Source organism: Myotis daubentonii, chromosome 11 (genome assembly GCF_963259705.1).
Source record: "Myotis daubentonii chromosome 11, mMyoDau2.1, whole genome shotgun sequence".
NCBI classification, from domain to species: Eukaryota; Metazoa; Chordata; class Mammalia; order Chiroptera; family Vespertilionidae; genus Myotis; species Myotis daubentonii.
In genome coordinates, this window is record NC_081850.1 from 6,388,642 (window position 1) to 6,411,245 (window position 22,604).

The following is a 22,604-nucleotide window of genomic DNA, read 5'->3' on the forward strand; positions in this document are numbered from 1 at the left end:
TCACAGAAATGAAACTATACAATATATCTGTTTATTGATTTTGTTTTATAGACGATATGAGTATATTATTGATACATCATTCTTTCTGAAGCACTTCATGGTACAGTCATAACAACATATTAACGCAGCTTCTCAGTTTTCGAAATGTGGGTTACATTTATATATTTTACCATTATAAATATCTAATTTATAAATATATTTATCAATCTATATATAAATATCCTATTTATTTATCTAATCTATAAATGTCTTCATTTTAACCAAGAGAAAAGTAAAAGTTGGCATGAAAATTGTCAAAATTCTACTCTTAGTGAATGCAATGCAGAAAAATATATTTTGCAAAACTACATTGCAAATAATTGCAAAAACCATGTAAGGCCTGTATATCCATGTAAACTTTTTGCAGTCGGAGCAGGAAGTCAGTAAGAGTTTGTGCGTGAATGCGTTTTACCAGAACTTCCGTCCTCGGTCTTGGCCTTGTTTATGCGGAGCTGCCATTTCCTAGAAGGGCATGACTGTGGGCACCATGGAACGCACACTGGCTCTCTAAGACTCATAGAACTGAGTGGAACCATTGGGTCCTGAAGGCGTTAGTAAAAGCTGCCTGTCAGGGAAATGCCTGTGAAGGGCCACACAGACACAGCGTGAAGTTGAACTATGTCCCCTGCCTTCCAGGGGCAGCTACCTCCCCTTGCCCTCGCAGCTCACCAGCAAGACTCCCACTGGGGAGCAGGGCCTGGAGGTGCACAGTGGGGAAGGCCTGGGCTCCGAAGTCCAGTTGGCTTTTAGTCTCAAATCCAAGTGCCAATACTCACTAGTTATAGAAAAGTTATCACTTTATTTAATTTATCAAAACATCAGCTTCCTCACCTATACAATCAGAGGTAAAATGCCACCTTGCAGGGTTGCTGTGGGGTTTAAATGAACTAAAGTTTGCAAAGCAGAGCGATCTTTAAACAGAATGCACTCCAGACTTATAGCTACCATTGTGGTAACGTGTATGTACGCATATATATGTCTGTATATGGGGGACAAGCTACCACAGCAAGTATGGGGTGCTACACCATGTTTTCTGTGTTTAAGACCTTTGTTTGTTGAATAGAATTACAAATGCAGATCAAATCTCATTTGCTAGCATTGTCATATATTTCATGCAAACTGTAAAAAAGGCAATAAAATGCTTTTCTAGGCAGAAGAGCAGTAAAGGAGCATCTTTATCCCCTAATGTTGTATTTGAGCTATGAGAACTTTTCCATAATTTCCAGAAAACTGTCAGGATGAATATTTATCAGCAGACTCACCTTCTTGAAGGGCAGTGGCTGTAAATAGCCGGCACGATGTCGCATGAACATGCACACCATGCTCTAACTACACACAGAAAAGTGACAGGAAGATTATTGACTTCACAAAAGAGTATATATACAAATCAAGGTATTGGCAAGGTTGCTGGGTACCGCTCCAGAAGACTGGCAGAAGGAGAAACCAAGATGGCGGCACAGGTGAACACTGGAGTTTGCTGCCTCGAACAACCACTTCAAAAATACTACTAAAACATGGAACGGACATCATCCAGAACCACAGGAAGGCTAGCTGAGTGGACATTCCACAACTAGAAGGAAAGAGAAAAGCACACTGAGACTCAGAGGAGGCGCAGTGCCGAAGTAAAATACTAAGATGCGGAGGTGCATGCGGAGAGGGCTGGCAGCTGAGGGCGTGGTTGTTGTTTTCAATGGGGAGGGAGTCTCAGGCTCTGAGCTCCAGTTCTGGGCGAGTCTCTGGGGACCCAAACTCATACGGGAGAAGCGGGACTGTCTAGCATTGGTCGGAACTCGAGGGCATCTTTCTCTCAGAGGGGCATGCAGCTATTGCCCAGACACTGAGAAGCAGAGCCTCTGAGAGCAGCCATAACTGCTATCCCCGCCCTGTTGATCCCCTGGGACCCAGCCTGCCAAGCTCTGTAGGGAGGCTTTTGCTGGATAGCGTAAGGCAGAGGCTAGATTAACACCTCCCTAGAAGTCCAGGAGCCAGGAGCAGCCAGAGGTCAGAGTGGGACCTACCAGTTTGCAGCTCCCTTGAACCACAAAGGACATACTCAGGGGGCAGACTCAGTGAGCACCAAAGCCCCACTGAAGCAAGTCTTGCCCCGGAGGGGTGTCTCCAGCACAGAAGTTCTCCCACTGCAGACACAGCTGATTCTCATAGCCAATTGGCCTGGAGGCCAATTGCTCACAGTGATACCTACAACAATCAAGGCTTAACTACAACAAGACTGTGCACAAAGACCACAAAGGGTGCACCAAGAGTGTCCTCCTCAGGTAATTGGGGAGGCTGGACCACTGGGCCCTAGAGGACACTTAGCACAGAAAACCACTTTATCAACACAGGGAAGCATAAAAAAATGTGGAGACAAAGAAAAAGGACACAAATGACAGAAAGGGAGGAAAGAAAATGACTGGATATAGAGTTCAAAACCACACTTTGAAGGTTTTTCAAGAATTTTCTAGAAACTGCCGATAAATTAATGAGACCTACAAGAAATCTAATGAGACCCTCGAGGTTGTGATATAGGACCAACTGGAAATTAAGCATGCACTGACTGAAATAAAGAATATTATATAGAATCCCAACAGCAGACTAGAGGATAACAAGAATCAAGTCACCGATTTGAAATACGAAGAAGCAAAAAACACCCAACCGGAAAAGCAAAATGAAAAAAGAATCCAAAAATACGAAGATAGTGTAAGGAGCCTCTGGGACAGCTTCATGCTTACCAACATCAGAATTATAGGGGTGCCAGAAGATGAGAGAGAGCAAGATATTGAAAACCTATTTGAAGAAATAATGACAGAAAACTTCCCCTACCTTGTGAAAGAAAGAGACTTACAAGTCCAGGAAGCACAGAGAACCCCAAACAAAAGGAATCCAAAGAGGACCACACCAAGACACATCATCATTAAAATGCCAAGAGCAAAAGACAAAGAGAGAATCTTAAAAGCAGCAAGAGAAAGAAACTCAGTTACCTACAAGGGAACACCCATACGACTGTCAGCTGATATTTCAACAGAAACTTTGCAGGCCAGAAGGGAGTGGCAAGAAATATTCAAAGTGATGAATGCCAAGAACCTACAACCAAGATTACTTTATCCAGCAAAGCTATCTTTCAGAATTGAAGGCCAGATAAAGAGCTTCACAGATAAGGAAAAGCTAAAGGAGTTCATCACCACCAAACCAGTATTATATGAAATGCTGAAAGGTATCCTTTAAGAAGAGGAAGAAGAAGAAAAAGGTAAAGATACAAATTATGAACAAGAAATACACATCTATCAACAAGTGAATCTGAAAATCAAGTGAATAATCTGATGAACAGAATGAACTGGTGATTGTAATAGAATCAGGGGCATAGAAAGGGAGTGGACTCTCTATTCTTGGGGGGGTGGGGAAGGGGTGAGGGGGATGTGGGAAGAGACTGGACAACAATCGTGCACCTATGGATGCGGACAGTGGGTGGGGAGTGAGGGAGGAGGGTGGGGTGGGAACTGGGTGGAGGGGAGTTATGGGGGAAAAAAGAGGAATAACTGTAATAATCTGAACAATAAAGACTGAATCAAAAAAAAAAATAAAACAGGAGACTGCTAGTATTAGTAGAATCAGGCTACTTCCCTCACCTGAATGATGCGATCATTTAGAGGTGCACTCAGTGACAGATCATTCCTAGTTATTGTTTGTAACAGTTGTGGCCATGTTTGCACTGGTTTTATTAACATCTGCTACCCCCTGTGGGGAAATCACAACCTTGATGTTTATTTTCTTCTGAGTCTGTAAACCTTGTAGCCGCTCTCCCAGTAGCTGTGGAAGTGCCTGCCTCCCTGGTGTCTAACGGTGCTCAGGCACCTTACACAGAGGTGTGTGGACTCATCGGTGTGCGTTGGTCCACACAGTCCTTTGTCATGGGTTGTGTGAAGCTGCACCAAACTTCAGGTCAGTGCAGAGGACCTTGGTAAACCCAGTAACACCGCATTCAATTGTGACATGTTCTCTCCCACTCCTCAGAGTCACACGTGTCGTCCCATTTTTACTGCTAATCCATGGAGCTAGGACAGGACGTCCTCCCTCCGGCAGAAGGCCCTTCCTCCAAGGCGGGCGCATGGAGCAGCAGAGCGGAGGGAGACTCGCGCCTCCCCTCCAGCATCTGCAGAGCTGTCATGTTCTCCTTGTTTGTACTTGGCCTTTTCTTTTCTTTCTCTTTTCCCACTTGTTTTCTGATTCCTCGCAACACCCAGTGCTTTGTTGATTCATCTTTCACACTTGCTCTCTAGGTGAGACCCTCCCTACGTATGAGGTGTTCGTCCTTCATGTAAGTTCATAGAAATGATTACAGGATGCCTGGCCAGCGTGGCTCAGTGGTTGAGCATCGATCCATGAACACAGGAGGTGGTGGTTTGATTATTGGTCAGGGCACATGCCTGGGTTTCGGGTTCCATCCCCAGGGAGGGGTTGCAGGGGGCAGCCCATCAATGATTCTCTCTCCTCATTGATGTTTCATCTGTCTCTCCCTTCTTCTCTCTGAAATCAATAAAATATATTTAAATGCTTAGAGAAAAAATGACTTTCTGTCAATTAAAAGTTTGTGAAGCTTTTACAACTCTTAGTGAAAAAAATGTGGAGTTTTGAAAAGCACAACCTAATTTGGTCTAAGTGGAATACTTTTTTTTCAAGTGTATTTTCATTCCTGTATATACATAACTGGAATCTAGGACTTAGGAACTAAGCACATCCATTATAGTGCAGAGCTGGCTGGACATGAGGGTTAGCGGCTCCCATAGGAATGAACTTCCTAGAGGCGGGGACCGCATCACCTTCATTTGTATGTCAAGAGAGCCTGCAACCGGGTGATGAGAACTGAACGTTAAAAACAGGTGTGTAAGTAAGAACCTGCTCCTCCCCAGCTTCTTGGGGTCAGAGTGTGACACCCCATCCCTCCAGGTGCTCAGGATGAGAGCTGTGTCGGCCTGGGCCTCTCCTTCCCTCACACCTCACACCTCACCTCCTGAGGACAGGCCTCCACTCTTAGGACAGAACTTGATTCCATCCTCACCCTCCCAGCGCTTCCAGGCACCTAAGGCCTTCCCGCCCCGCCCCCACCCCGCTCCAAGACCAGGCGACCCTGCAAATGCAGGTGCAAGTGTCCTGCTCTCATCAAAGCCTCCCCCAGCCTCCAGTCTGGGAACAAAAGTCAAAGTCAGGACATCCTATGAAGGTCACCTGGCCACAGCCTTTCTCATCACCACTCTGCCCATTGTGCTCACCTCACAGAGCCTCACGCCTTTGCACTGGTTGGTCCAGTCCTGCCCCAGTCAGCTGGGCTGCCCTAACAACACCCCACAGCTGGGCGGCTTAACCAGCACACACCCATTTCTCACGGTTCTGGTGTCAGCATGGTGGGCTTGGCGTGCGTCCCAGCCCTGGCTTGCGGGCAGTCACCTCCTTCCTGTGTCCTCCCATGGGGGAGTGTGTGCAGGGCCAATCCTACCCTAACAGGGCTCCACCCCTAGGCCTCACTCAACCTTAATTCCTTCTTGAAGTTCCCATCCCCCAGTGCAGTCAGGCAGGGGCTTATGGCTTCAACAACTGAAATCTGGAGGGACACGATTCAGGCCAGAATGTTCGCCCTTGGGTAACTGCCAGGCGCGGCCCTGCCCTCGGTCCCGCTGATGCTGCTCTCTGAATTTCTCCGTGGAGTCGCCTTTTCTAGAACCACCTAGACTGCTTTGGGGAAAACCCATTACCCAGGAAGATGGCTGCTATCTCCACAGGGATGGGCGGTGGGTGCTGGGAGTAGCCCCACAACAACGGACACAAGAACCAGACCCCACATGGACATCTGTAACGGGATGTGTGTCGCTTCCCCTCCAGGGCCTGCGAGCTGCAGCCCTGAGGAGTCCCAGACTAAGTACAAGTTCCCAGAGAGCTCCGGGGGACCATGGAGGAAGGGGCTCAGCATCTTGGGAGACAGACGTCTCTGAGACAACCTGGGCCCTGGGCCATGCTGCCCAGGCCGAGGGATGCTCTGTGGCCACTGGAGTTTGGGGACACCGTGGGCTGGGGGGTACTGCTGCCCCTGGGAGCATGGCGGACAGAACAGACCGGCTGGGGTAGCTCTACAGCACCCACAGAGCTACTGAGAGTTTTGGGTGGCACCGCCTTCCCTCATCCCTCCCCGCGCCCACCCTGGAGTACAGCGAGCACAGCTGGCAGAGAGGGAGCGAGGAGAGCAGGACCAACTGGCTCTGCAGGTCTTTGCTGAGACTTTCTGTGCAGTGAGTCGCACCTGTTCTACGTTCTGGCCACGATGGGCCCTTGCGGCATCGCCAGCGCTGGGGAGATTTGTGCCGTTGCCATCACCCCGAGAGGTCCCTTGTCCCCTGGGGAGCGGGCTGTTCCCAAGTCATGCGATGACTTGCCCGCCTCCAACGTTAGGGCGCTCACTTGTCTGCCTGCAGCTGAAAACAGCTGGGAGTGTGCGGGTGGGGCGGCAAGGCCTCCGCCGCCTGCCCTGGGAGGCCTTCTGGACTTGTGTGCTCCCTGAGGGGGGTCACACCGGAACTTCTACTCCCCCACAGCCTGGCCCCACGCTGCTGCTTCAGGTGAAAACACGGACAGACACGGGACAGGCGGGGCAGGGGCCAGGGCAGAGCTGCTGGGAGGGCGGGCTGGCTTGAGCAGGAATATTCCACACGCCTCAGAACTGACCCCCGGAGAACCCAGAGAGACAGCGTGCGAAAACACCAAGGCAGAGCCTTCTTTCTAACAGCCAGAAACCCAGGCAATGGTGTCTCCACGGTGGAGACGCGTGACTTATTCACTCCATTTGCTCACGGGAAATCATGGGGCGTCTGCGTGGTGCTGGGAGCTGCTGTGAGCACCAGCGACCAGAGGGCGAGTGAGCGCACCTGCCTTCATGAAGCCTGCAGTCCGGCGAGGCTGCTGATGCTGTGAAGTCCCGAAGTACCTGAATGTCCACTCGCCCCCCCCCCCCCCCAGCTGTGGCCGCTCCCAACCGCAAGCCTCTGATCACGGCACAGCTGGTTCCTGCCTCCTGTCCAGCTTGCTTGGGGTCTGCTCGATCTCTCCTGTGTCTTTGATGAGTCAGAGGGCAGGGTGGCAGCTGGCTGCTGCAGGATTGATGGGGAAAATGAGACATTTCTGGGGGCTAGCAATCAGAATCTGTGCAGTGACCTAAAGCACATTCCCGTTAGCCTACAATTAAGTCGCTGCCCCTTTCTCCACACTCTGGTCTTGCAAGACTTGTTTACCTAAGTGCTCCCATTTTACAGAGGCCATAAGCCATGCACAGCCCCTGGAGGGGTTATCAGCGCCGTTAGGTGTGGTCTCACAGCGCCACCCCAACACACAGGGCTTTTTGCAAAGCCCGCGAAAGGTCTGGAAGTCCCACCCCATATTTGGGGGACAAAGACACCAAAGGGTATAAAGGGAAAGCTTCCTCCATATTGGTTTGCTCAGGATTTGGAGAGAAACAGTCTCCCCGGAGTCACCGTACTGGTACATGTGAAACGTCTGAAAATAAAGGGGTTTTTCCTGTGTCTCCAAGTGCTCCTGCGTGTTCTTCGGTTGCTTGGTAAATTCCGTAACAGGATGACCTCCCGCCAGGACACAAAGAGCCCTAGTTCTTCTCCATGCGACCTCAGTGGCCTGCAGCAGGCTTGGTGGTCTTGGGGGTCCAGTCACAGCAAGAGAGCAAGCCCAAATGTACACACACCTTTCCAACTGCTTCCTGCGTTATGTTCTGTGATGCCCCATTGGCCAAAGCAAATCCCTTGGAAGAGTCCATGGTGCACATCCACCTCTTGTTGGGGCGATTAGCAAGGTCACATGGCAAGGGCATGAAATAAGGAGGAGAGAGGAAGGGAAAGGACAGGGCATTGTCAGAACGCATCACGGGGCTCAGGTTCACTCTGGGAGTGGAGAAGTCTTCTCTGTGACGGTGCTGTTGGGCTGAGAGCTGCATTGTAAGTAAGGGTTTCTGGGTGCAGGTGAGAGGGGCTTGCAAGGAAGAGCATTCCAGGTAGAGGAACCAGCATGTGCAAAGACCTCGAGGCATTTGGGAAGGTGAAGCCGCCCAGGGCTGGGTGACAAGATAGGTCACCAGGGAATGAACCACACGGGGACTTCAAGGTCAAGCCACAGACTCTTATCTTAACCTCTGAAGCATCGGCAGCTGGTGAGTAGGAAACTTGGGTTTTCATGATTCCCCAGGTACAGGGCAGAGACAGGTATGCTGAGCAGAGCACAAGCGTGTGTGGGGAGAGCAGTGAAGATGTCAGGTCGTCCAGGCGGGAGATGATGCTGGGGAGCAGGGCGGTGATGAGAAGAAAAGAACTGTGGTCTGGAGGGGCAGGCTGGTGTGAGAAGGAACATTCCACACATGGGAGTCAAAGGCAGAGCACCTTTGAGGTGTGTGCAGTCAGAACATTGCTACACAGCCAGGGAGGCTGCTGTCCACACCGTGGATGGAAGGCTGGCCCGCCCTGTCAGGGGGGACCTGAGCACCTCCCCGAGGCTTCTCCCTGCGCTGACCTCCGGGCGGTGCCCGGCACTGGGTGGTGTGTGGCATGCCCGCTCTCCGTGAGCCCTTGACTGTGACCACCTGGATCTGGCACTCTGGAGTCACTGTGGCCAACCCTTCTCACCCTTCCCCCACCCCAGCAACTACAGGCAACCCCAGGCCGTGGCTGTTGCCCCCGCAGCGCCTACTCCCTGCCTCTGTCTTCGCTCTGCCCGCCCCTGCTGTGGCGCTGTCAGGTGTGAGCCTGTTGCCATTGTCTAAATGCCCATCATTCTTAGACTAAAAAAAAAAAAATTGCTACAATATCTTTTGCAGCTCCTCCTGTTCATAGCGGATAGAGTTTCTCATCTCCCGGGGTGCTATTGGGGGTAGATATCTTGCAATATCCGGAGAAAAGGAGTTTTCTGAGACTCACATGGAAGGATGAGATATGGTAGGAAGCTTTATTTTTGTGGAATGACATTTCTGAGTTTCCTAAGTGCCATTCCCTTTTCCTGCCATAAACGTGTAGCTGGGGCTGCAGAGCCAGTGTCCAGGGTTTCCTTTCCCTACTGGAGCCGGGTCCAGCCCAGCACCAGGCTGGCTTCACTGGGTTTCCCCGCTCAGTGCATTAGTCCATTGCATGTGGGGGCCACAGTGCCACGTGGCTATGGAGGAAACCTGTGCAGGAGCAAAACAAGAGAGTCCACGAGACACACGAGACCAAGAGCAGGGAGCAATGAGAGACAGAACTCCTTGGTGTAGGAGACTATGTATTCCCAAGTGTCCACCTGCTTGCAGGGGCCACGGCCATCCTGGCCAATGACTTCTGCTCCCAGGTCTGACTGACACGTATGTCCTGGCCCCATGTCACCCTAACTTTACTGGGCATGCATCTATGTCCCTTCTGTTTGGTCCTTTCCCCCAGTGTTTACAGGGAATAGGCCAGTGTTTCCCTGCGGAGTGCAAAGTTGCAACTTCCTGGTGAAGCTGCCCCAATGACATGGCGTTAGTGTCTGGCTTCCCTCTTTGCGCCTTCCCTGTTGTTAATAACGAGCTGATCACAGTGGGATCACTCCCATCCAGCACTCTTTGTCCCTTCCTTGGCATTCAACAGGCTTTTGGCTGCTTTGACCAAAAAATGTGGCGGAGCGGACGCTGTGAGCCTTCTGATATGGAGCCATAGAAGGCCACGCAGCGTCTGCCTCCTTTACTAGACACGGGTGGAGTCCTGGGCCCTCAGGGAAGAAGTGCACCCTCCCTGGAGCAGCCATGTTAGGAGGAAGCCCCTTCTCCACAGAGAAGCCACATGCAGGGCTCCAGGCCTGGCTGAGTCCAGCCTTCGAGTCACCAGTCCGGGCACAGAGTGAGCGAGTAAAGAAGCCTTCTGGTGACACCACTCTGCATCTGAGTCCCCTGAGCTGGGAACTCAGACCCCAAGGAGCAGACAAGCCATCTTCGTGGGGCCCTGCTTACATTCCTGGCTGTAGAATTCAGAGCATAATATAGTGGGTATTGTTTAGAAACTGATTTGGGGAGTTATTTTGCAGTAATCTATAACTGGGAAAAAAGATGAGGGAGGTGTTGGGGTGACTCACAGGATAAAAAAGAGGATGTGCATTTGCTATCATGTTTCTTGTCAGTTAAAATTGTTTTCCTGGAGGAGGTGGGATGTCAAGAATGAGTGTTAAGGACCAGAAGCTCACTCCTGTGCTTTGCAATAGATGGCAGGTGCTTTCGGCTCTCACCAAAGCTGTGAGTGGAGTGCTGTGGTTGAGCTGGGGGAACGGGAATGGCAGCCATGAGCAGATGTAGGCAGGACAGTCCTAGAGGAGCAGGGAGAGGTCTGAGGCCAGTGACGGTGCCCACAGAACACGGAGGTGCAAGTCCGTCTGCCTTGGAGAGTGTGATAATATTGGTTTCTAGATCAGAACGTGCTATGAGCTCAGGACAGAAAACACTTACTTCCCTTACAGAAAACTATAGGACTTGATTATTTTTCTGGAATATTTACCCTTCATTTGTCTTTCCGAGTGAGTAAAGATATTCTAAAGAATGTTCACTGGTTTTAATAACTTTGCTCTTCAGGAATTCAGCCCTGAGTTTGTAGGGGAATAAAAGGACATGCCTGAGAGGGCTTTTCTCTGGTTAAAAAGTGTGAATAGAGGATTACCCAGAATGCTCCGTGTTACATTTTCCCTGTGGCTTTCATTACAGCTGTTCCTTCCTCAGCAGGTTCCCTGATTACACAAATGTCTTTGCCTTTCAGGTGTTTCATTACTCACGTGTTCCTTCCTGGGAGCACCTGAGGCCATTCAGCTGCAGAGACAGCTTGCTCAGTGCACTGCTGTGGGTTCAGGTTTGACTTGGGTCTTTTATGTTCCTTAGCAAAGATGACAGGGAAGACAGTATTTTACGTTATGTTCTCCTCACTTGCAGACCTGGCTCCTACTCTGTCCTTTATCTGTGTGAGCCTACAGACAGTTCCATCCTCAGTTCCCTAGTACACTCGCTGGCATACTGCAGGCACCATTATTGAATGCAACCTCGCCTACTGGAAACATTTCCTTGACTGCCATTGCTTCGTGTAGATAACAGTCTCTTTCCAACCCCCTAAGTCTCATTGCTCATGGCATCCACCTACCTTTCCTACTTAGCCATTCCGTGATAAAGCTTCAGCAAAACCATTGCAGAATTTCCATGCCCAACTATTAATGCGTTGTATTCTATATAATAAAAACCTAAAGTGCAAATTGTCCCCTCAACTGGGAGTTTGACAGGGAGTGTGACCAGGGGCAGGGCAGGCCGGCCAACCTCGGAAAGGGAGGCAGGCTGGTGGCGGTGGCAGGCAGGGGGTGGGGGGAATAGAGGTCCCAGTTGGAGGCAGGCAGCCACTAGGGACCCTACCCGTGCATGTATTTTGTGGACTGGGCCTCTAGTGTGTATGTCTGTGTGTGTGTGTGTGTGTGTGTGTGTGTGTGTGTGTGTGTATTTAAAGTTATACAGTAATTCTGGCTCTATGTCCTTGGTGCTGGAGAGGATGTGGAGAAAAAGGAACCCTTGTGCACTGTTGGGGGGAATGCAGACTGGTGCAGCCACTGTGGAAGACAGTATGGAGTTTCCTCAAAAAGTCTAAAATGGAACTCCCATTGGCCCCAGAGATCCCACTTCTAGGAATATATCCCAAGAAAGCAGAAACTCCAATCACAAAGGATATATGCACCCCTATGTTCATAGCAGCACAATTTACCATAGCGAAGATCTGGAAACAGCCTAAGTGCCCATCAGCGGATGAATGAATTAGAAAACCGTGGTACATCTACACGATGGAATACTATGCTTCTGTAAAAAAGAAAGAATTCTTACCATTTGCAACAGCATGGATGGAACTGGAGAGCATTATGCTAAGTGAAATAAGCCAGGCAATGAAAGAAAAATACCACATGATCTCACATATTTGTGGATAATTAAGTCCATTATAATCTGTTGAACAAAAATAGATACAGAGGCAGAGCAACATCGAACAGACTGTCAAACTAGAGTGGGAAGGCCGGGGAGGATTGGGGGTGGGGTGGGTAAGAGATCAACTGAAGGACTTGTATGCATGCATATAAGCATAACCAAGGACACAAGACACTGGGGGGTATAGGAGGCTAGGGGAAGGTGAAGGGGAAAAAAAAAAGGAGATATATATATATATATATATATACATATATATATATATATATTACTCTTTGTAATACTTTAAGCAATAAAACAATTAAAAGAAAGAGAGAGAGAGAGAGAGGCAGAGAGAGAGAGAAAGAAAGAAAAAAAAAAGAAAGAAAGAAAGAAAGAAAGAAAGAAAGAAAGAAAGAAAGAAAGAAAGAAAGAAAGAAAGGAGAAATTGGTTCTCCAGCTTTCCATTTGCCTAAAGGCGGAGCAGGAGTGACCTCAGAGGGTCTGTGGGGGCCTGTGGGAAGTGTAGTCCTGAAGGTCCTGGCTCCCGCCAGCACTCTGGGAAGGGACCTCCAGTCCATTCAGCAAGTGGGATTCCCAGTGCTTACCCCAGAGGACTCCCCCACCTGTGTCCCAGGAGAGTCTCCAGAATATGCAGCAGCACAACCAGGGGGTCCGGGCTGCCTGTCACTACTTGAGCCAAAGAAGCAGAGACAGGGTTGAGTCATATATGAGCGTTTATTCCAATATTGCCAGCAGCATGGGAGAGCAGCAGGTCAGCAACAGAAATCTGCTCTGCACCCCCATAAGCCAACTGCTTACAGTGGGTAGGAGGCAAAGATTACTTGGGAGTATAAGAACTCCAGGCAGGGGAAAGCAGGCAAGGCATGGCGGTTACAGGCAATAGGGCTGGGGGTGCAAATGGCGGGCGTCTCCAACACTAGATTGTAAATCTCTCCAGGACTGTGGGCAGTTCTCTGGAAAAGAGGGTGGACTGCGTCCCAAAGTGAGCTCCCAGGTCCCAGGGCGTACAGCTCTGCTCAGCCAGGTTGGAATGTGCTTTCTCTAATCAGAACAGAGCAATCACAGTTAACAGAGCACGATTAATATTTCTTATCATTGTAGCTAGTCCCCGATATTCTGTTTCTGTCTCTAACTGAAGTTTTCTAATTTCATTCTTGAAAAGAATCTAACTGCATCATGCAATTAAAACAAATTTATCTATTCTGTCTTTACTCTCATTCATGATTTGAAACTGTTATGCCCATAGTTCAAGATCCCCAAGGACAAACCACTAGGGAGCTGAGTTCGATGCAAAAGCAAAGAGTCTTTATTATAATCCGGGCCCGGTCCCCTCGCCCTATTGATGCAGCAATAGCGTGTGAAGAGCCCCGATTCCCAAGAGAACAAAGAATTTATAGGGCTTGGGGTCGGGGGGTGGGGGCACACTCAGACCAGTGATTTGGCCAATTCCGCTTGGTTGAGTGAGGGCTGGGGGCTAGTGACGCAAGGACAGAGTGCAGCTAGCGTCTGGTTACACATAGACAGGGGGGTGGTCAGCATACTTTAGGGTCTTGTGTTAGTTCTCCTTGCATTCCCATTGGCTGATTTAAGGGCAGCTGATTAACTAATACATTTAGTGGTTTTTCCTTGGAAGAGGAGTCAGGGACACAGTCTGTCCTTTCAAAACCAGTTAATTTTATAAAAATCATGCTTGAAGGTGAAAAAGGGAATTTCACTCAAGTTAAACTTGACTCACTGGTGGTTTCCCTGATAAGTCCTTTGCTTTACCAATATGACAAGGTAAGATTTTTGGAAGAAGGTAATTGCGGACGCTCAAGAGGATGTCATATGCTTTGTTAGTGTCTTCCTGCCACCTCATGGCTCTTGTAATTTGTCACAACAAATTCTTTTGACAGCCCTAACTGATTTGGCTTAGCGGATAGAGCGACAGCCTGAGGACTGAAGGGTACCAGGGTTGATTCCGGTCAAGGGCATGTAACTTGGTTGCAGGCACATCCACAGTAGGGGGTGTGCAGGAGGCAGCTGATCCATGTTTCTCGCTCATCGATGTTTCTAACTATCCCTCTCCCTTCTTCTCTGTGAAAAAATAAATAAAATATATTTTTAAAAAATTCTTTTGACAATATTGGCAAGAGACAACAAATCTGTTGTTTTTATTTCATTCTTATTAAGCACCCACACAGAGAGTATTAATGCTGTCCTGAATTATCCATAAAATGATTATTATTATTGTTTGCGAACACACAAAATTTGAAATCAGAAACATGAATCCATGGAGGTTCTTTTCTTGAGAGCAGAAGCCTGGCCTAGGATTGATTCATCTTTGTCAGTGACATGTGAGGACTGGAGTCGGCTCAACTTTGGAGAAGTCGGGAATATATGAACTCCTCCAGTGTGGCTCTCTCTCTCTCTCTCTCTCTCTCTCTCTCTCTCTCTCTCTGTCTCTTTCTTCTTCTGTTTTTTTTTTTTTTTAACTTTAAACAACCCCAGGATGAAGCTGTTCTCTCCTTCAATCCAGATCAGATTGGGAAATTCAGCATTGAATGCCATAAACCACACTTATTATCTTTCTCATTTAGTCAGAAAGTGGATTGTGTCAAGCCTGAAAGAAGGCAGCTAGTATGAATCCCTACACTCCCAATTGTATGAAAAATGAGCTCTGAATGTCCCGGGCCTTGCACCAGCCTGTGCCCAGGAGCGATGCTGACACTGGGTGGTTAGTGCTGACTGTGACTGGGGCACTTTGGCGCTTGGTTGCCAGGCCTCTCCAGGCATTCCTGAGGGTCTCTAGGAAGGTGCTCCTATGAGCTGAGCAACCCGTTTGCTCATGTCCTTTTATTAAAGGGTCCTTGTTAATATCCACTCTTAGCAAACCACGGAAGGTGGAGGAAGGCGGTGCTTCATCAGAGCCCCTGGTGCCCCGTCATGCCCTCCCCCAGGACATGGATTCCCTGAGCCTTGTTCTGTCTGGATCCTGGCTCTGCCCTGGGAAGCAGCGCTAACAATCTCTTTCACTGGCTGGGGACACATCTTAGTCTGCCCTCCGTTCCCCAACTGTCTCCTGCCTCTCTGCCCTGCTTCTTGTGCACCAACTTCCTCCCTCCTCTTTTTCACAAAAAAATAGTCCTCCATGCCCAGCAACTCACCCACTAGACACCTAATGGTTCAATGTGCTCAGCAAGGGCACCTAAGGCTGCACAGGTGGCAAGCGGTAGGACCAGAATGTAGACACTAGTCCAGGGGTGGGCAACCCCTGGCACGCATGCCAAACATGGCATGCCAGTAACTTTTGCTGGCATGCGAAACCCTCTCTTATAATCTTCCATTTACAATTTTTTTCTTAATAATGACTTTTTTATTTATCAGATAAATTCAGTGTAGGTGCATCTTAGTTAAATAAATAATTTTACATAACAAGTTATCTTAAAGGCCATAGACATGGATTGACAAGGGAGGGGAAGAGCAATTTCTATGCCTCTGCCTTCACTCTCCCTGCCTGCCTAGATCCGACCAGTGTTTTGGTTTCATCCACATACGCTTGTGAATCTTTGTTCTCAGTGATGGATTTTGTTAAGTCTCATAATAGGAGTAGCCTGACGGATGAAAGTAGAAGCTCGTGCATATCTCTGAAGGTCACGAAATATAAACCTGATGTAAAATCTCTGTCATCAGTGAGGCAGCAGCAAGAGTCCCACTGATAATATCAAACGGAGTCATAAAGTTTTCTGTCGGACTATCAGTGTACATGTATACAATAAAAAATAGCCCTACCCCTAAACGGTTTGGCTCAGTGAATAGAGTGTCGGCCTGCGGACTGAAGGGTCCCAGAGTTGATTCCAGTCAAGGGCATGTACCTTAGTTGCGGGCACAACCCCAGTAGGAGGTGTGCAGGAGGCAGCTGATCAATGTTTCTCTGTCATTGATGTTTCTAACTCTCTATCCCTCTCCCTTCCTCTCTGTATAAAATCAATAAAATATACTTTTAAAAAATCATTTAAACAAAAAATAAAAATAAATAAATAAATGTATTTTTCATCATTAGATACTGTGTTTTTGTCACTCAAATGAATTTTATTGTTTCTTCAAGGTTCTTCACATATGTACACCTTAAGAGATATCAAGTACGCATAACATGTTCTCAAAAAATTAGGGTGGCCTGCAGAAGAATTCTGAGTCAGAGATTTTGCTGGTTTTGGCACACACTCACAAAAAGGTTGCCCACCCCTGTCCTAGTCTGTCCACAAACTTTGTTCCCCTATATTGTGGAGTATTCCTATTAGTTATGTGTTTCAGAAAACACTTGGAGCATGTCTTAATTTTATTCGAAAGGTTGTTAAATATGATATGTTTGAACTAAATAAGTGAAGTTCTCCTAAAGTTAAGCATTTTCCCATTTTGGTAGTATTTGGATTCCATCTATGTTAGAGTCTAGAAAGAAAGAAAAAAAGCCCAATAGACTGAAGGCTTCCCCATGTGGGCCCCAGACAGTGCTGCTGGAACCCAGAGGCTGAAGACATGGTTGTCCTTTGACAGTGATTCTGGAACTGCAGCCCAACTGCCAAATCCTGCATCTCCATAGAATGTGAGGTACCCAAAACAGCACTTCTCAACCCTCAGCCAGATTATACATCTGTTTCATGATCCTGTGGGCTGGTTGCTCATTTCTTGTATTTTCCTTCAAGAGACAATCCCTTTTCTCTTCACTTCCCTCACCCCTACTTTCCTTCTCTTCCTCCTCCCATCCCTACTCTGTGTGAGCATTGTCCTGTCTATGGTGTGGTGAGGGGGAGGGCATGTGGCAGCCATGCAAAGATGGTGCATTCATATTCCTCAAGCAGAGCCCGGAAAATAGAAAACTGTAGTTGAAGTTTCTCAAATTGGGAGGACGAGCCACACCTCAGATAACATCATTGGTGACTCTGAAATGGGAATTCTCATTAGCGTGACTTGTGGTGCTTTCTTAATCACAAATGCAGCCAGGAATGTCTATATTGAAAAGTCCTCACAGGCGGTGTTAATGGAGCTCCATCTCAAGTCTCCTTGTCCTGAGGAATAAGAGTTGGCTTTGAGTATTGAGTTTCAAGTAGTCTTCACTAGTGGTTGGCCCTGGTGTGACCTTTATCTCTCTACTTCTCAACCTCCTGGTCTTTCCCCCTCCTACTACCAAGCTCCTATGGAGGGGGGATCTGATTGATTGGTTAACCACCAACATACATGTTCAAATGAATAGCGATTGAATGAGTGAATGATTGTTCATAAACAGAGCAACTTTGGCTCAGGTGTGATTCTCTTTTGTGTTAACAATAGTGACCTGATTCAGATGAAACACATATTTTTGCAAACCCAAAAGAACTCACCTGGATGCAGTTTTCTCTTGTGACAGTGGTGTAATTGAGAAGCACTATTGCAATTGAAAAGTCTTGTGATATGCAAGACAGGAACTTTGGGCATGCATGTCAATAAAAAGCAAGACGAGGTGCGAAAGGGTTAACACCTTCCTATGAGAGACTAGATGAGTGCTACTGAGGCTCAGGGACAAGAGGAATAGATTCCATATTGGGGGGAGGGAAGGACGAATAAAAAACTACCTTCTGATTCTTTTTCTTCTTATTTCCCCTTTATTTTTTCCCCAATTTCAAGGAAATTTATCCCTGTTCAGAAGTCTCTTCTCCATCTTTACTCTCCCACCCGCTCACTCCTCCACCCCAGCCTCTAGCTCCCCTGGTGCCTCTTCCTTTCTGCCTCACTTAGCATCTGGTCAGTTCTGGCTCCTTCCTCACTTAGGAACCTCCACACCCACATTTCCACAGAACACTTGTAGATACAATTTGTCTTCAAAGAAAAATTAAAGCAATTGATTATTACGAAGGAGATTATTTCTCACATTTTTTCAGATATGGAAAAGATAAATCTGAAAAGAGAAAATACTTGCATATTAAAATAAATATTTTCCTCAGTTTCAGAGAACTTGAATCTGTGTCTGAATTTTGATATACTCATCTTCACATTGGAGGAAAGAAAAACAAACTTCTAGAAGTTACTGCTTAATCCATGAAACCAAATAGAGGTAGAATTTTTTTTAATGGATTAAAACTAGATTTAGGTTGTATGTACGCAACACTAACAATTTCACCACATAGATTTTTATTTCTAACATTCAGCTAAATTCAGACTGGAAGCAGGTATCAATAAATTTGTTAATATCTTTCCTTCCTTCAAAATTTTCTGTATTGCAGAATAATTAACATTCAATAATTTAACTCTGAAATGGAAATTTTCTTTTAATCTTTCTAGATATGTTCACTCTTCATAGAGAGTAGATTTAATAGGTAGACTCTTAAGATAATCTATGTTAGGGTTTTTGGCCTGTGACATGGGCTATGAACGAAGTCACAACTGAGAGAAGAGAGAGGTGCAGAGAGAGGGAGTTCATTTTTACTTTCCCCAAGGGAAAGGTCTGGTGCATTGCTGACCAATACAAGGACAAGCAACAAACAACTTCTCCCCCTTTGAAAGCCCTGGCTGCTGTTGTAGGTGACATGGAAGGGGGGGGAATTTCAGGGCTGACATTGAGCAGACATCTGGGGGTTGTCTTTGAAAACATTGTTAGCTTTTTTTAGGAGACAGTCCAGGCAGATGTCCTAGGGAGGTGTCTTCCTCAGTTAGCATCCTCCTTAGAGTAACAGTTATGAAGGGTTCAAAAGAGTCTTGTTGGAAGAGGAGGACTAAAGGGGACATATTAACTGTCCCTGAGTTGTAAAAATAGCAGGAAGGAGGGGTATGCGAAAATGTAGCCTTGAGAGTAACTTCTCTTGTCTTGAGGTTTAAACAAAGGGGCTGTTTGAATCAGAGGGGCTAACAATCTTGGGGTTTCATTACAGGTGCTTCTCATAATTGTGGAAGGCCACAGCAAAAATAGAAAGGCCTTTCTATCCGAATAATCTATTTCCGTCATTTCATTTCATAATGAGTAAAGTGGGGTTCAAAAGGACTGAAATCTTGCAAAGGCTTCAACCTACTTGGGGCTTTCAACTCTGGCTGCATGTTGGAATCATCTGGGGCACTTTTTAAAAAAACGCAGATGCTCAGGCCCCACCACTAGAGATTTGAATTTTAATGGTGAGTGTGGGGTATATATTTCAAAACTCCCAGATGATGCAAATAAGGGGTGAATTACATGCTCTGCATTGTGCCACCTCACTTACAGTAGATTAAATAGACTCCGGGGACTATTTCTTAATGACCTAAGTCACTCATGTAGCGGAGGACATGAACAGGGCTGGGTAGTTAGGATGCTGGGAGACCAACTTATACACACAGATCTCGCTGGGAAACAGAATCCTGCCTGCAAGAGTGAGGGCTGGCACACAAACTGTTAATGACCAAGGCAGTGCTACTCCAAAGATGCAAAAACAAAAATGGGACTGTTCAAGGAGACAGGGAATTCGGATTGTTTCATCATCCTAAGGTCAGATGAAGCACTTAGGAAGCCTCCACCAGTGTTATATATATACTAGAGGGCCAGGGCACAAAAATTTGTGCACTCGGTGGGGGGTCCCCTCAGCCTGGCCTGTGCTCTCTCGCAGTCTGGGACCCCTTGGGGGGTGTCCACCTGGTGGCTTAGGCCCACTCCCCAGGGGATCAGGCCTGAGCTGGCAGTCAGATATCCCTCTGGCAGCCCAGGAGCCCTCAGGGGATGTCCACTTGCCAGCGGGGACCAGGCCTAAGCTGCAGTCGGACATCCTTAGCGCTGCTGAGGTGGCGGGAGAGGATCCCGCCATCCCTGCTGTGCTAGCAACCCGGAGAACTTCAGTCTTCAGTCTTCAGTCTTCAGTCTTCAGTCTTCACTGCAGGCAGAGCCTTTGGTCTTCGCTCTGGGCCTGCATATGCAAATTAACTGCCATCTTTGTTGGGTTAATTTGCATAGTTGTTCTGATTGGCTGGTGGGCGTAGCGGAGTGACACCAATTTGCATGTTTCTCTTTTATTAGTGTTGATAGTGACTATTGATGAATATATCTTGATTGTCACATATTAAAATTTATCATATATCCTTTATGAACAATAATATGTGTGTGCCATGTTAGAAATCTTAACCTACCAGAATGTTATAACAATAATTTTCTGTTTTCCTCTAAAATGTTTTAAATTCTGTTCACACTCAGATCTATAATGCATTGAGAGGATGCCCGTGCAATGTATTTTGAGGTGATTTGGTGTGAACAATGGAATCAAGATGCACTTTTTTCACATAAAGACATTCAATCCAGGCAGCACTATTTACTGAAAATGTTGCCCATTCTAACAACAGAGTAATTTTTATGTCATAAATCAAGTGACTGTGTATGTGGGTCTGGACTCTCGGTTCTCCTCAAGGTCCCATCTGTATGCTTTCCCATAAAGACCTCACGACCATGCCCTGGCCTGTGCTGGTCATGTTTGAGCATCATCCCAGGCACTGAGCATCTCCAGCTTGATTCCAGGTTGCCTGGGTGTGACCTTGATCCCCAGTAGGGTGCATGCAGGAGGCAGCCAACAGATGTTTCTCTCTCTCCCTCTCTCTCTCAAAATCAATAAAAGCATATAAAAAATGTCTCACTATTATGATTTCTATAGCTTTATATAATAGGTCTTCTTATATAGTACTGTCAGTTTGCCAGCTTTGTTATTGTTCAAGAGTATCTTTTCTCTGTGGAGTTGTTTCAATTGCAGTTGACATTAAATGTTATATTAGTTTCAGCTGTATACCATGGTGGTTACACATTTATTTGACTTAGGAAGTGATCCCCTGATAAGTCTAGTTCATATCCAACTGGCACCAGACATATTACTGATTATATTCACTATTCTGTACTTTATATCCCCATGACTATCCTGTAACTGCCAATGTATACTTCTGAATCCCTTCACCTAAATTGTTTTCTGTTTCCTATTAAGTTTTAAAATCAGCATGTCAGTTCACACACACGTATACATACATAGACACACACAGACACACACACACACTCCTGGGACATCGATTATGATTTATTGACTCCATAAATTAACTTGGATAAAATGAACACTTTCCTAATAATAAAACCTTCCTAGTCATGAACAAAGTATTCCTCATTATTTGGAAGTTTTATCTAATTCTCTCAAGAAAATTTTGTAATTTTAAGTATAGATGTTGTACATATTGTTAGATTTACTTATTTGATTATTTCTTGCTGTTATAAGTCATATTGCTTTAATATTACTTTCTATTGTGTGATGCTGCTATATGAAAACAGAATAAATTTTTTAAAAAATATATTTTACTAATTTTTTACAGATACGAAGGGAGAGAGATAGTTAGAAACATCGATGAGAGAGAAACATTGATCAGCTGCCTCCTACAGATCTCCCACTGGGGATGTGCCCCAACCCAGGTACATGCCCTTGACCGGAATTGAACCTGGGACCTTTCATTCTGCAGGCCGACACTCTATCCACTGAGCCAAACCGGTTTTGGCCAGAATAAATTTTTGTATGTAGGTCATGTGTGCAGTGACTTTACTGTATACTCTTATTAATTCTAATAATCTATAATTTTGTTCCTTTTTTAAAACAGAACATGATTGTATTTAATACACAACTTTGGTATACAATAAAGTATAACACCTCTGTAAAAGAATAACAAGAAACATGGTATTTAATTTGCAATGCAAGAGAAATGATTAACATCTTTTGTCATAAAGAAGCTCTTAGAAACCAATAACAGAGACAATATAATGCAAGGAAACTGGAATAAATAAAATGTAAAAATACAAATGACTAAGCATTAGGCATATACGATGATTATGCTGAGCAGTGACGAAGACTAATTTCTCTGCAATATCACACTGAACGGAATAAAGACACTGACCCCTAATGTTCTTCAGTTGAACAGTGTTGTGTAGTTTGAAGTCTCATAAAATTGCTGAGTATCAACAATTAGGGGGAAAGATGGTTTTGAATCAAATTATAAATTTGGACTATCCTTAGCCCAAGCAATTCCAATTCATTGAAGTTTTTTCAACATATTAGTTGAACAAATTCAAAAGGAGTGCTATAAAAACATGCCTAATGCAGATAAAATATGTAGCCAGTATCAGCTCTCTAAAACACCACTGGCCTTTCATTTTATCAGCACAACCCCAAAGGGTGTGCACAAAATCTGCTGGTAGTAGATGATAGCGTGGGGAGCACAGTCAATAAGACTGTGATCTGTATATATGCGGCCTGGGGTGTACCTGAAATTGAGGGAACACTTAGTTTTGTGAAACTAATGCAAAATAATGTTGAATGTAGGCTAGTAATAATTGAAAAGTGAAAAGAGACATAACACTGGGAGATGGGCATTAAAATGAAAAGGAAAGCAAAGATACATAAAGTAACAACTCTATATTTAAGAGATGTCTATGTTGTCTAAAATCTAAGGAAGATTATTTTTAATGAATACATGTTAAATCTACCCCACGGTAAGTAAAATCAGAAATATATGGGAGCCCTGGAGGAAGGCCAGGCAATGGCATGTCCGACCTAGGTACTCCGTGTTAACATCTCCAGCCCCCGTCTCC